The sequence below is a fragment of the Porites lutea genome, chromosome 9 (genome assembly GCF_958299795.1).
Source record: "Porites lutea chromosome 9, jaPorLute2.1, whole genome shotgun sequence".
Lineage (NCBI taxonomy): Eukaryota > Metazoa > Cnidaria > Anthozoa > Scleractinia > Poritidae > Porites > Porites lutea.
The window spans coordinates 17412619-17425802 of NC_133209.1; the positions used below are offsets into that span (position 1 = coordinate 17412619).

Genomic DNA, 13184 nt, shown 5'->3' on the forward strand with positions numbered 1-13184 from the left:
ATCAGTATGGAATTTCTGTCGCTGAGTCGCAGACGTTCTACCTTGCGAAACGTCCCCAGCGGCGGGGAGCGAGGAGGCACGCCTGTTTTCGCAGACTATAGCTTCCATAGCTTCGGTTTCATTTTTGAAAAACAAAAACAATTGTGTTGCTAATTGAAAACAAATAAGTCCGCTGTTTTAGTGGCTAAAGTGCAGGACATGACAGATCGGTATGATATCGCAAATTTACAAAAACATATTTTTTTTCTAATTGAAAGAATTTTTTGAGTTCATTTTATGTTATTTTTTTTCTTGTATCATTCATTTAGAAATGTTAATAGATTTTTTTTTCGTTCTATACAGAGTTCTGCCAACACATTCAGTTCAAAAAGAAGAAAAAAAATGGAGAATCTGGGTACCGATCCCAGTACCCCCGCATGCTAAGCGGGCGCTCTACCATTTGAGCTAATCCCCCCACCAGGAACACCAGCATGAAGTATAAGCTAAAGTTACATTTTTCTTACACTAAATTATAAACGAGAGCCAGAATAAATCTGTGCTGCCTCTTAAACTAAAGAAAACGAAGAAAAATCAAAGTTTATCAAAGTGTTCCCAGCCGATAGTACAAGATGTTAGCGAAGAAAATGAACAGCTCTTTGGAAAATAAAACTTAAAATCATGACTCAGTTTCAGGGGCATTTTTCAGCGACACCGTACAGGTGTTCAAACGAACAGGTTGAAATTTAACGTTGACACTAGTAGTGATTAGCTAAAAAGAAGCCATTTCATCAAGAATGGCCTGTTGGTCTAGTGGCATGATTCTCGCTTAGGGTGCGAGAGGTCCCGGGTTCGACTCCCGGACAGGCCCCTTTTACTGCTTTTTTGGAAGTTCCAATTTTACAATCAAATAACAAGAACAGAAAAATCAAACCACAATATAAAAACGAAATAATCATCAAGGAAACAGTCAAACACACTAGGAATATAAGAAAATTTTCAAATAAATTATGCAGGACTTTAGATCTTATATAGAGAATGGGAGTCCTGCCTCTCTGATTGCCAACAGATTATGAGGGAATAGTATAATCTAATTTCTATCTTATTGGTCGTTTGGAATGATGCCATGTACTGAAATTGCGTTCGACGGAGGAGACCGCATGCCTAATTTAGAGGCCGGATGTTTTTCCTTTGTTGTTGTCGAAATAAGAAAGCCGGAAATATCAACGAGTAACGTCACTGTAAGGTCTTTGCTAAGAACATGGAACCACCGAGTTTTAACAGACTAATCTTTTGGCTATCGTCAGACACCGTTTTAACTTTTCATCTTTATTCCAAAGAATATGTCTTTAGATTCAGCGGTATCTAATTGCAAACGTCACTGGCTGCATCTCATGCGTCCATATTAAAAAAAAACCCTTTCCCTGAGTTGCAAGAAAAAGAGTGAGCTTTCTTTTACAGCCGAAAAAGAATGGAGAATCTGGGTATCGATCCCAGTACCTCTCGCATGCTAAGCGAGCCCTCTACCATTTGAGCTTACCCCCCTGTACTAGAAAATCTAGGAGGAAAATTATCTTATCATAAATGTCACAGTCTTACACCACACTTGACACGAAAACCAGAATAAATCTTACGCTCATCGGTTTTAAAGTAGAACAAATAAAAACGAAGAGAAAATCAACTGAACTAATACTCCGCTGAACTATGAACATAAAAATACCAAACCATGTTTAATTTAATCATCCTACAGAAAAAGAATTTTCAGGACATAGAGCACAATGATGGTTAAGAAACTGAATACAAGTTTATTAAGTTGATTCCCAACAAGAGATTTAGAAATCAAACATTAAGCCTCAGATCGTTTAAGCCACAGTACAGGTACCCAAGGAGCAGGTGGGAATAGAATGTTCAAATTAATAGTGACTAGAAATGAAACAGTAACAATAAAGACTGTAAGAAAGAAACCATTGAGACACTGATGTGACTGAGGAGATCTTGTGGAGGGGAGCTTCGTGAAGCAGCATGTTTTGCAATGGCGCGTTCGTGAACTTTTAAATGAATCTCCCTACGGCCGACAAAATCAAACAAACAGGCGTACATGTTTAGAAAACCTAGTGCCATGAAATCATAATATAATTTTTGACTAACCCTTGTGATGATTCATAGCGTTGAGACTGCATTTTTATTATGTCTTTCAAACGTTTGAGGCTAGAACGCGAACAAATCAGGCAGATCATTACTGGATTTGGAACAATTGACCTCTGACACGCGTTTCAAATTAGAAAATATGTTTTCAAAGCGAGCGGAACGAGATTTTCGGGTCACGAGGCGGCCCAGCTAGCGATAAAATCGCGATGAGTCTTCGAACCGCGAGCCAAATTTTTATATAAGACGAAAGACTTCTTCGAAAGTCTAACATATTACTTGAGAATATAAACAACAAATCTCCGTCGGCGGTGCGGTCCGGAAGGAAATCTTGTCGAGTCAATATGACGGTGAATTGTCTTTTAACTGTCCCTTTAAACTCCGTGAATTTTCAATTCTAAAACAAGGCAGTTTTTAACTTTTTGGCTTTAAAAAGCTGGTTCACTCTGGTGGTTTATAGCATTATTAATGTAATTTAGCCTTTTATCGTGTTAATCATTTAAGAGCGGCTTTCCGTAAATATCGACCCACGCTCGGCACAAGTTCAAAATTTGATTTCGCTCATATTTGGCTCATCGATAACCCTTAATGAGTAATGAAACATGCTGTAGTTAGTTTTCCCAAATAACGTATTCTTTTTTTAAAATTCGAGAAAACGCATTTTGCCCGTTCGGAGCTCAAAATCCACTTCCGGTAAAGCGAAATTTTACACAAATACCATTGACTCGTACGTCAAACCACAACGATTTAGCAGCCTCTGAAAAACATGAATAGTTTTTATGACCCTTTTTTTCTTATAATACGATAAATTTGTGAAAGCTGTAATAATTTTGTGACCAAAAAGGTTTGTTAAAAATAGGCCCTATTGACCATTTCTACCGTTCAAAATTATAGGGATAAAAAAAATGCAAATTTTTACAATGCGTTATAACTTAAAATTCCGAAAATTGACTTTCTACTGCTTACCTAGGCCCCAATCTATCAGAAAATCGAAACAAATCTCTGGGCAAACGATTTTAAGTGCCCGCAAGACGTTGAGTTCAACCCTAATTTTGCAAAAAAACGCGACATTGCAGTGGTTAAAAATAGCGTGACACGGCCCGTCGCGCCAGTGTTGCCTATAGATATGCTTTAAACAATTTACTTAAAGGCAGATTAAAAGCCAATTCGAAATTAAATCGTTCAGTAAACCTATGATTCTCATTGATTGCAGCATTTTCTTCAGATACAACATATAGGGTCCCTGGGATAGCGTCACACACTTTCATGTTCAGTTTCAGACTAGCGATTTCCTTCAAAAAATGGTATATAAACAGAACAAAATCTAAAAACTAAAACTGATTACTGAATGAATTTTTGCATTAAGAGATATTTACGAATTAAATCATCGCCAATCAATGCCATTTGGTTTATAAAAACTGATTTCCTTGAAACAATTTTAAAGAATAAAAATATTTTAGACTAAGTATTGGTGCAATAGTTCTTTTCGAAGTTTTTACCCTTGCGGGCTCTCAAAACTGAAAAAAAAAAGCTAGGTGGATGCCAAAGAGGAGCCTATATACTCAGGGGTGGATCTAGGGGGAGGATGCAGGGGGTGCGCACCCCCCCCCCCCCCCCCCCCCCGAGATGACCTGCGGTTTTATAATCCAACTGGTATTTTGCAAAGAAAAACAACTATGTGGTTTATTGGTGTTGAAGTAGAGTGCATCCCCTCCTAAAAAAAATCCTGGATCCGCCCATGATACTTGTATGAATCATAAAGCTACCGCATGACTATATACAGGACCCATTAAAACAAACTAAGAGGACACTTTGGTGCTTTGCCAGGCTTACCATTAACTCAGTTTCGGGTTGCTTTCGACGTTTCAGTAAAATTCCTGAAACAAATGGAACGTCTGAAAAGGCATTCGCCTATTTTCCTGGTCTTCCTGGTTGGAAACTTTCAGGCGGGAGTTCGGATTTCATGTCTTTAAACCTTTTTTGAATATCAGTTTCAAGCTTTCTCGGCCGTTTTTCATTAAACGAAACTGACTTAGGCAAATGGTAAACGCGATTACCGAACGGAATCAAAATTGATCAGTCCTGAATTCTCCTCACCATTTGCCCAAACCGTGGAGCGACCGGTTTACCCATGTAAATAGTAGAAAAGCCTTGTGTCCAAAAGCCTGCGATACAGCTTCCTCTCATCGCTATCTGCCGCTAGGAACATTTCGTCAAAGAGAGGTGAGAGGCGAGTGTATGAAGCGAGTGTCATATATCTTAAGTACCTTGAGGGGCCTTGTTAAGTGCATAGTAGATCGTAGCAAGGGCAGAACGTTGCAATATCTCTAATTACTTGTTAAGACACACAGAAAACTTGCTATTCCTATACCCCAGAAAAATGCTAAGAAAAATAGTTTTTCTGGAGCAGTTCTTTGGAATAGCCTTCCTATATATTGACCAGCAGTAGGCGAAGTCTCTTGGGGTTAATTGACGGCGGGCTGCAAACACTCTTCTGGAGATCTACACGGTACTTACGTAAAGCAGACTAAGGCTTTCAGTCTTATTCGGTTTGTGACAAAGACAAAGGTAAGGTTTTGGAGGCCCGCTTGGGCGTCTACGTTTCATGGACTAAGGCTACGGAGGATGAGGAAAGTTTCCTTTTTAGGTGTTCCCATTCGTTCGTTACAAGGTTCTTCTTAGCTTTAGTATTATACTCTATTTTGTTTCCCTATTTTTATTGTTGTTGTTGTTGTTTTTTTCGGAAAAAAAGGGAGGGGGGGGCAGAGTGAGTGAGACTGGAGAGAGGATCGAAATAGAAACTGACAAAGGAAAAATAAAAGAAAGAAAACAAGAAAGAAAGAAAAAAAATCGCAGTCTAAAAGCAGTTGAAAGGTTAGTACTACCAAATTCGTTCCTGCTGATCAATAACAAAGCGCCAAAAGTGCTCGACGCTCAAGTTGAATACCGTATTTATTCGAATAAGCGCCCAACCTCAAATTAGCGCCCATCTCGAATAAGCGCCCACCACCACCCCACTCCCTCCTAGACAAACTTAAATAAGAGATAATAAGAGACCCTCCCGAAGACGGAGTTTTCTTCAGAGCATTTTACAGAAACCTTGCTTTGTTACATCTCCGCTTTTTGTTATTACCATTTATTGTTTTGTTGCAAAATAAACATACTACACTTGCTGAGAATGGCGAAATTTAATAAGCGCCCAGCCTCGAATAAGCACCCACCTCGAATAAGCGCCCACTCTCAAGGTCCAAAAATTTAATAAGCGCCCAGGGAATAAATACGTTATATACCATAAAAATTTGTAAATGAAGGACGTAGGTAACCTGTAACAGGCCTTCAGATAGTTGGGAAAACGCAAATAAAAGTGGGCTAGAAAAAATGGTGAAGGGGCGGGGTTAGGGATTGAGGGCGAAAGGTCCTCCTACTCTCTCCCTCTTACTCTTTTCCACGTTTGTTTTACTCCGTTCCCCATTTCGCGCCACTGTCCTCTATCCACTATCTACTGTCCACTACGCCTGGAATAGGCTAGTTCATAGTGGGTCAGAGAGTTTTTTTCCAATGGCGATGCAAGGGATCTATAGATGTCCATTAAGGAGCATTTGCCATTTTTAAAAGCTCATGATCACGCTGCAACTATTCCTGCTTTAGCATTAGTAAAACGCCACATTTTTTCTCTGTTTTCCGTTTTGCTGTTTATACATAGAGGAAAGTTTTTGGTGATTTGTTTTTTATGATGGCATTTCATCGTCGATCGAAACGAGTTAAAACGTTTTCTGAAACGTTCGTTACAATGTACCTTTATAAGCGTGATAGTAATACATCCAAACGTACACCTATACTTATACATAATTACTTGAAAGAGAAAACTCGCAAGAAAAAAACATTGTTCAAATTAGTTAGTATTGGTTATCCCCGTCTTAAATTTAACGCATTTATGCCTTTTGACGGATGCTTAAATTAGTGAAACACACCACTGTACTTGTTTAAAGTTTGTTTTCGTTTGGCTCGGTCGTCGACGTCTTGCCGACGTCGCTCAAAAAAGCCGACTTTTGGGCAATTCTACACTATATATTGTATCCAAACAAAATGACTCTTCTAAATAAGATAGATGTATTGAAAGATGTAATATAGATTGTATGCTGGAATTCGGTATGTGATCAATGTTGAATAGAATGTTGAAAGTGAATCTATTGTTAACACCGCTGGCGTGACGGGCCGTGTCACGCTATTTTTAAACAGTGGAATGTCGCGATTTTTCGCAAAATTAGGGTTGAACTGGGCGTCTTGCGGGCTACTTAAAATCGTTTGCCCAGAGATTTGTTTCGATTTTCTGATATATTGGGGCCTAGTTAAACCGTAGAAAGTCAATTTGCGAAATTCTTAGTTATAGCGCATTGTAAAAAGTTACATTATTTTAACCCTATAATTTTGAACCGGTGAAATTGTCAATAGGGCCTATTTTTAACAATACCTTTTTGGCCACAAACTTATTACAGCTTTCACAAATTTATCGTCTTATGAGAAAGAAAGGGTCATAAAAACTATTCGTGTTCTTCAAAGGCTGCCAAATCTTTGTAGTTTGACGTACGAGTAAACATCGTGGGTGCTGTTTTTATCGATCTGTCAAAAGCATTTAACACTGTTAGTGATTCATACCTTCTTAACAAGTTGCCGTCTTATGGAATTAACAATAAGGAGCTTCATTGGTTTACTGATTATTTGTTTTCTCGAACGCAATCAGTCCAATTCAAAGGTGCTTTGTCAGATGCCAATCCCATATTTTCTGGAGTTCCACAAGGAAGTATATTGGGTCCGCTATTGTTTACTATCCATTTTAATGATGTGCATACGCCTCTTCAGTCAACCTCAATCATCACTTACGCGGATGATACAGTAATTTTCACGGCTGCTAAAGATCTGGAATCCATTCAAAGGCATCTCAGTGAAGATTGCCACAACCTGTCTTCTTGGTTTCGTGATAATGAGCTTGTCCTTAATCTAAAAAAGGGCAAAACTGAGTGTATGATCTTTGGTACTGCCAAAAGGCTTAATGCATTGAATGGAAGACAACTAGCCTTGACTGTAAATGGAACACTGATTAATACCACGTCATCGTATAAATACTTGGGTGTACACTTGGATTCATCCTTAAATATCGAATCACATTTTGACAAAATGTATAAAAGAGCAGCTGGAAGATTTAATTTACTCAGGAGAATCCGACCTTTAATCGACAAGAGCAGTGCTGAGAAAATCTACAAAGCAATGATTCAACCTGTTTTTACGTACTGTGGAACTTTGGGTCTCTGTGGGTCACATTCCCGTAAGAGTCTAATTGAAAGCATTGAACGTCGAGGTCAGAAAGTCATTGGTGGAAATTATCAAGTCCAGACAGTGGAGAGTTTAATAAAGAGGCAGTCCTGCCAGCTTGTGTTTGATTGTCTTCAGGTTAATGTCTGTACCCCTTTTAAAGGATATTTTACAAAAATTGAACACAACATTAACACTAGAAACAATGGGTGTTCACTAAAACTTCCCAAAACCAAATTAGAATTTGGACGGAGAAGTTTTGCCTTTCAAGGGGCTCTAGTTTATAATACTTTACCTCGGCATTTAAGAACTGTAAACTCTAGGTTTCTTTTTAAGAGTAATTTAAAACAATTTTTTCAATAGTATTCCATAATTCATAACTCTTTTCAGTCTTGTAAGTCGATGATTTTTACAGATTTTGATTTTTAAATCTTAGATTTCTTAGTGTTATTTTATTCTATTTTCCTTTTTCGATTTTATTTTTTATTTTTTAGCTAATTATGAGATAATTACAGGACCCTTTTGACAACAGTTCTTTTTATTAGAACTGATAGGTTATCCTGTATAAATATTCGCGTTATTATTATTATTATTAGTCAGTGAAATTTGTGTAAAATTTCGTTTTACCGGAAGTGGATTTTGAGCTCCGAACGGGCAAAATGAGTTTTCTCGAATGTTAATACGTTATTTGGGAAAACTAACTACAGCATGTTTCATTACTCATTAAGGGTTATCGATGAGCCAAAAATGAGCAAAATTCGAATTTTGAACTTGTGCCACAAAAAGACGATTTTGGTCGATATTTACAGACAGTCGCTCTTAAGCTTTTGCAAAAAAGATATTTTTGTTACCTTGCACAAAAGCAAAACGTAACAGATCGTATCTCAGGTTACGCATACTTACCTCGCCATGAAACTTCATTACTTGACTACAACTACTTGTCAATGACAAAATCACAGCCTTGTGATAAACAAATATGCCCCCAAGCATGCATTTGTGTAGCATCAAACGTTATCAACGACAACATACATGAACTTTAACAAACTGTTAGGCTAACAAGTTTTCAAACATCACCATTGCAATCCGTTTCAATCTTCTCAACGTTTGTCCTATTTGATGTGCCATTTTAACCTCCTTTTAACGTTATGAGCGGTTATTTTAATCAGTTTCGCCCAATTTGGTGTCAGTCCCCAAAATTATGACAAATTTCTTGACACAGCTCCTTTATTAATAAATTGAATTCTCTAGTGCTTATCAGCTTTTAGGCTTTGAAAAATGAACATTTTCATTTCGTTATTTTAATCGATAATATATATCATTCAAAAATCTCAACATTTTTTTTTTTCGTAATTTGTATCCTTTATATAGCAATTTGAAAGTTTATTTCATTAAATCATATGTATATAAACATTACTCGGTTTTGCTTTGCGGCTGTCGTGATGTTAAATCTTGCCCAAGAGAGTTGTACGCTGAAGCAGGGAGATTAGCTCAAAATATTAGAGCGCCCGCTTAGCATGCGGGAAGTACCGGAATCGATAACCGGATCCTCCAAATTGACAATTATTTTTTGGTACGTATAAACACTGACTTATTTTAGGCACGTTTTTGACAGTCACGTCTTAGCGGTAGTTAAAACGTCGTATTTTACGAATGGCCCTGACTTAAAAAAGAATAAACAAGAAGTCATAAAGACTAAGTTTTTTCTCACGGCTCCTTTGATCTAGGATCCATAGTAGCCTACGAAAACAACCGTTCTATAATATGACTTTAGTTCGTTTTATAAATAACACTTGTAAATCTGCCTTTTCTCAGCTTTATAACATTAGGAGAATTAGGAAGTATCTTACAACGGACACCTCTAAGACATTAGTACATGCCATGATTACAAGTAGAATTGATTACTGTAACAGTTTGCTATGTGGACTCCCGGACAACTCTTTAAACAAACTTCAGCGAGTTCAAAACGCAGCAGCCCGGCTTATAACTGGAACAGCAAAGTTTTCTCACATAACTCCGGTGCTCCGCTCCCTTCACTGGCTTCCCATAAAACAGAGAGTACAATTTAAAATTTTAATTTTAATTTTTAAAGCTATTAATGGCCTAGCTCTAATTATATTAGTAATTTAGTTAACATTTTATGCCCTAGCAAATATTTGCTTCGTCGAAACAATTAGATACTATTGGAACCATACAATGGTAAAACCAAGAAAACGCTAGGTGACAGGGCGTTTGCCGTGGCAGCCCCCAGGCTTTTTAATTCACTCCCTCGTGAAATCAGACACGAGACATTTTTTAATACTTTTAAAACTAAGGTTAAGACTTTTTTGTTTCGTATCGCTTCTCTGTTAATTTTATCTAATTTAGTTGCTCATTATCTTATTTTTAATACGATGTAATTTAGTTTTTTATGATGTATTTTTTATTTTTATATGATGTATATAGTTTTCTTTTCCTTTTGTTTATAGTTTTTAGGTATCTTAGATGTAACGCGCATTTGATCATCGCGCTATAAGCAATAAATAGTTATTTTTTTTAATTTTTTTGTTCCTCCTCTCTCTTCGCCGCTGGGGAAGTTTTGCGAGGAGGAACGTCTGCGACTCAGCGACATAAATTCCATACTGATGACGTAAATTAATGTTTACATGATAAATCCGGTAGTCATGGGGTTCCAAATGCAAATTTGTTCAATCCTACGTTTTTCCTGGTCGATTCTGTGTTCATTTGCTGTCGAGCTCCAGCAAAACTGAAATTCTTCTTCTAGAGAAGAATATGTTCCACAAATATTGACTGTTTTGTTATAGATTCATTACGTTTACATTTGACCTTTGTGGCCTCTTGTCTTTTGTCTTTCATTAGTAAGCAATAGCTAAAACAATCTAACTTCTCCGTCGTTCAATCAGCGCTTGTAACTGGATTCCGGACAGATTTTACGTCAACAGTATGGAGTTTCTGTCTCTGAGTCGCGGGTGTTCTACCTTGCGAAACGTCCCCAGCGGCGAGGACCAAAGAGGAACAGCTGTTTTCGCAGACTAATGTAGGTCCATAGCTTCGGTTTAATTGTTGAAAAAAAAAATGGGTTGCTAAATAAAAACAAATAAGTCCGCTGTTTTAGTGGCTAAATAGCCGACATGACATATCGGTATGATTTCGCAATTTTACAAAAATAGAATTGTTTGAGCTCATTGTACTTTATTCAATTTATTGTATCATTTATTTTGAAATGTTTATAGATTTTTTTCGTTCTATGTAGAGTTCTGCAAACACATTAAATTCAAAAAGAAGAAAAAAAATGGAGAATCTGGGTATCGATCCCAGTACCTCCCGCATGCAAAGCGGGCGCTCTACCATTTGAGCTAATCCCCCTGCCCGGAAAACCTAGGTGATCGGCTGGATGATTTGAGAGTTTTCTTTGTGTCAACACACATTCTGCTTGTTTTGAGGTCCTTATTCACGTGTTGACGCCTTCATCTTTTCCGAATTCGCTCGTGTCGTAATTCTTTGTCTTTGCTCTTCTTGGCAGTGAAATATCCTCGATAATAAAAAAACATTTTCAGAAAAATTGTAACAGGCAAAACTTCAAACCATCAAAATAAAGGTTTGAGAAACAAAAATACTATTTTGACATAAAGGGAAAAGGTCCTAAAGTTTAGAAAATATGGAATATAGGGATAGCGCCTTGGGTAAAAAGATCTGATGACCTATCAGATGTCATGTTATGATGTCACATTATACGTAAAATTCGTGACCTTATTTAATAAGGTCACGAATCGGCCGTTTAGTTAATTTTTTATAGAACTATTTTTACAAACTCCACAACTTTAATTTTTACCCTGAAACTAGGCAATTTCAGCTTGAAACCGGTTTACTATAGTATTTTATGTTCTTGCGCACATTTAGAAAAGCAATAAATAAGTTTAAGGTTATCTCGCGACAATTGGAGTAATAACAATAAGTTAAAGTTAAATGATCTGGTTAAAAATTTGAGCTCCGCTTTTAGACTTAGATGAAAGCGTACTGATAACAAGAAGCACCCATCAAACTGAAACCTTCTGCATGTTTTATTCAGTTCGGTCAACTGTCAACTAAGTAAACAATTTCTTTTCTTTAATGCACCTTTTCATTGTTTCTACCAGGATAATATTTCCGTTAAATGGAAGAGCATGACACCGAGCTAGAGGTGGAAACAGCTAGGAGGTCATTATTACGATTAATAACGTGCTGTTCCCATTACAGCAAATTTGTCACAGTTCCAACGCACGCTTATATATTTACAGATATATCCAGGGGCAGCGAGGAGGTCTAGGACCGAAGAACGATGTTCTCAAAACTTTTAAGGCTTTTACCTTGTGAGGAGGTCAGCGGGTAATTGCTGCGGATTTCCGAAAATAAATCTTTTAGAAGCTGCAGGCGAACCAACAGCGGAAATAAATCAATAATTGAGAAAATAATATCATTTGTTTTTTCTCGCATATCGTGTTAATTTGTTCTTTGGTACTGATATTGCAAGAGAACCAAAACGCAAGCTACGGTCACTGCAACCGTATACGTGTAACAACCGACAACAACATACACTGAGCTATCGATCGATCGATAGATCGAGTTTATACATGTTATTTTTGCCGAGCAAGGACATAAAAAGATTATAAAAGTTGTGATGCTGCTCACCGGAACTAAGTCTAAATCGAAATAAATAGGAGGTTACATACCTGAACAAGATTTTTACATTTCTTAACGTTTCACTTCAGAATTTCTTCTACTTTGCTCAGTATGGGGACTGATTGCTGATGCTAAAATGTAACAAAACTTCAAGTTACTAAGGAATACAAATCAGATGAAAGCCAAGGACAACAAAGAAATAACACACAGGAAAGGGAAAAATCAAAGCTAATTAAGATACTTACAAACGTTGTGTGAACTTGAAGATATTATACGGAAAAACTGAGTACGGTGGTGGATCAAAGGACGAAAAGATACAATGACTTAGTGAACCATAAAGCGAAATGTCTCGAAATAAACGATAAAACTCACACAAATGATCTCGAAACAAAGGAAATTATGCGGGAAATCCAACAAAAGATGAACTGCAGTAAGTGAAAAGAATGAAACAAAGGACAAACGTGAGAAGCATATATAAATGCATGTTTCTGTTCAGGAATGAGGCTCCAACAATAGATCAATTTCGATAGATTAAAATTCATACTCGGCTTGGCTTCGAGGCTTGGGGGAATAAAACAAAAGAAATGAAATCATCTTGAGGCTCAGTAATGAATTTTAATATATCGAAAATGGTCTATTCCAATACAATCATGTAAGCCTCAATAATGACCTGTTGATTCTAAAACAATGAAAAGGCCTGCACTGAAGCTCGAGAGGCCATTCTTTTTAGAAAGGCTTTGGAGTTCAGGCCTGCTGACCGAATTTTTCCAATAAAGATTTTGCTCACGGTTCCTGCGATGTAGGGTCCATGGCCGGATTCCGGACAGATTTATGTCATCAGTATGGAATTTCTGTCGCTAAGTCGCAGACGTTCTACTTTGAGAAACGTCACCAGCGGCGGGGAGCAAGGAGGAACGCCTGTTTTCGCAGCTTCCATAGCTTCGGTTTAATTTTTGAGAAAAAAAGGCTTGCAAATTAAAAACAAATAAGTCCGCTGATTTAGTGGCTAAAGTGCAGGACATGACAGATCGGTATGATTTCGCAAACTTACAAATACATTTCTTTTTCCAGTTGAAAGAACTTTTTGAGCTCATTGT

General features: G+C 37.3%; 2 non-coding genes across 2 annotated transcripts; one reads left to right on the top strand and one right to left on the bottom strand.

The window, feature by feature from the left end:
- The first annotated feature begins 775 nt into the window (after positions 1 to 775).
- Trnap-agg (transfer RNA proline (anticodon AGG)) lies at positions 776 to 847 on the top strand. The gene has a single exon. It is a non-coding gene; the product is annotated as a tRNA-Pro (tRNA).
- Positions 848 to 10721: 9874 nt separating this feature from the next.
- Positions 10722 to 10794, bottom strand: Trnaa-ugc (transfer RNA alanine (anticodon UGC)). The gene has a single exon. It is a non-coding gene; the product is annotated as a tRNA-Ala (tRNA).
- Positions 10795 to 13184: the final 2390 nt, after the last annotated feature.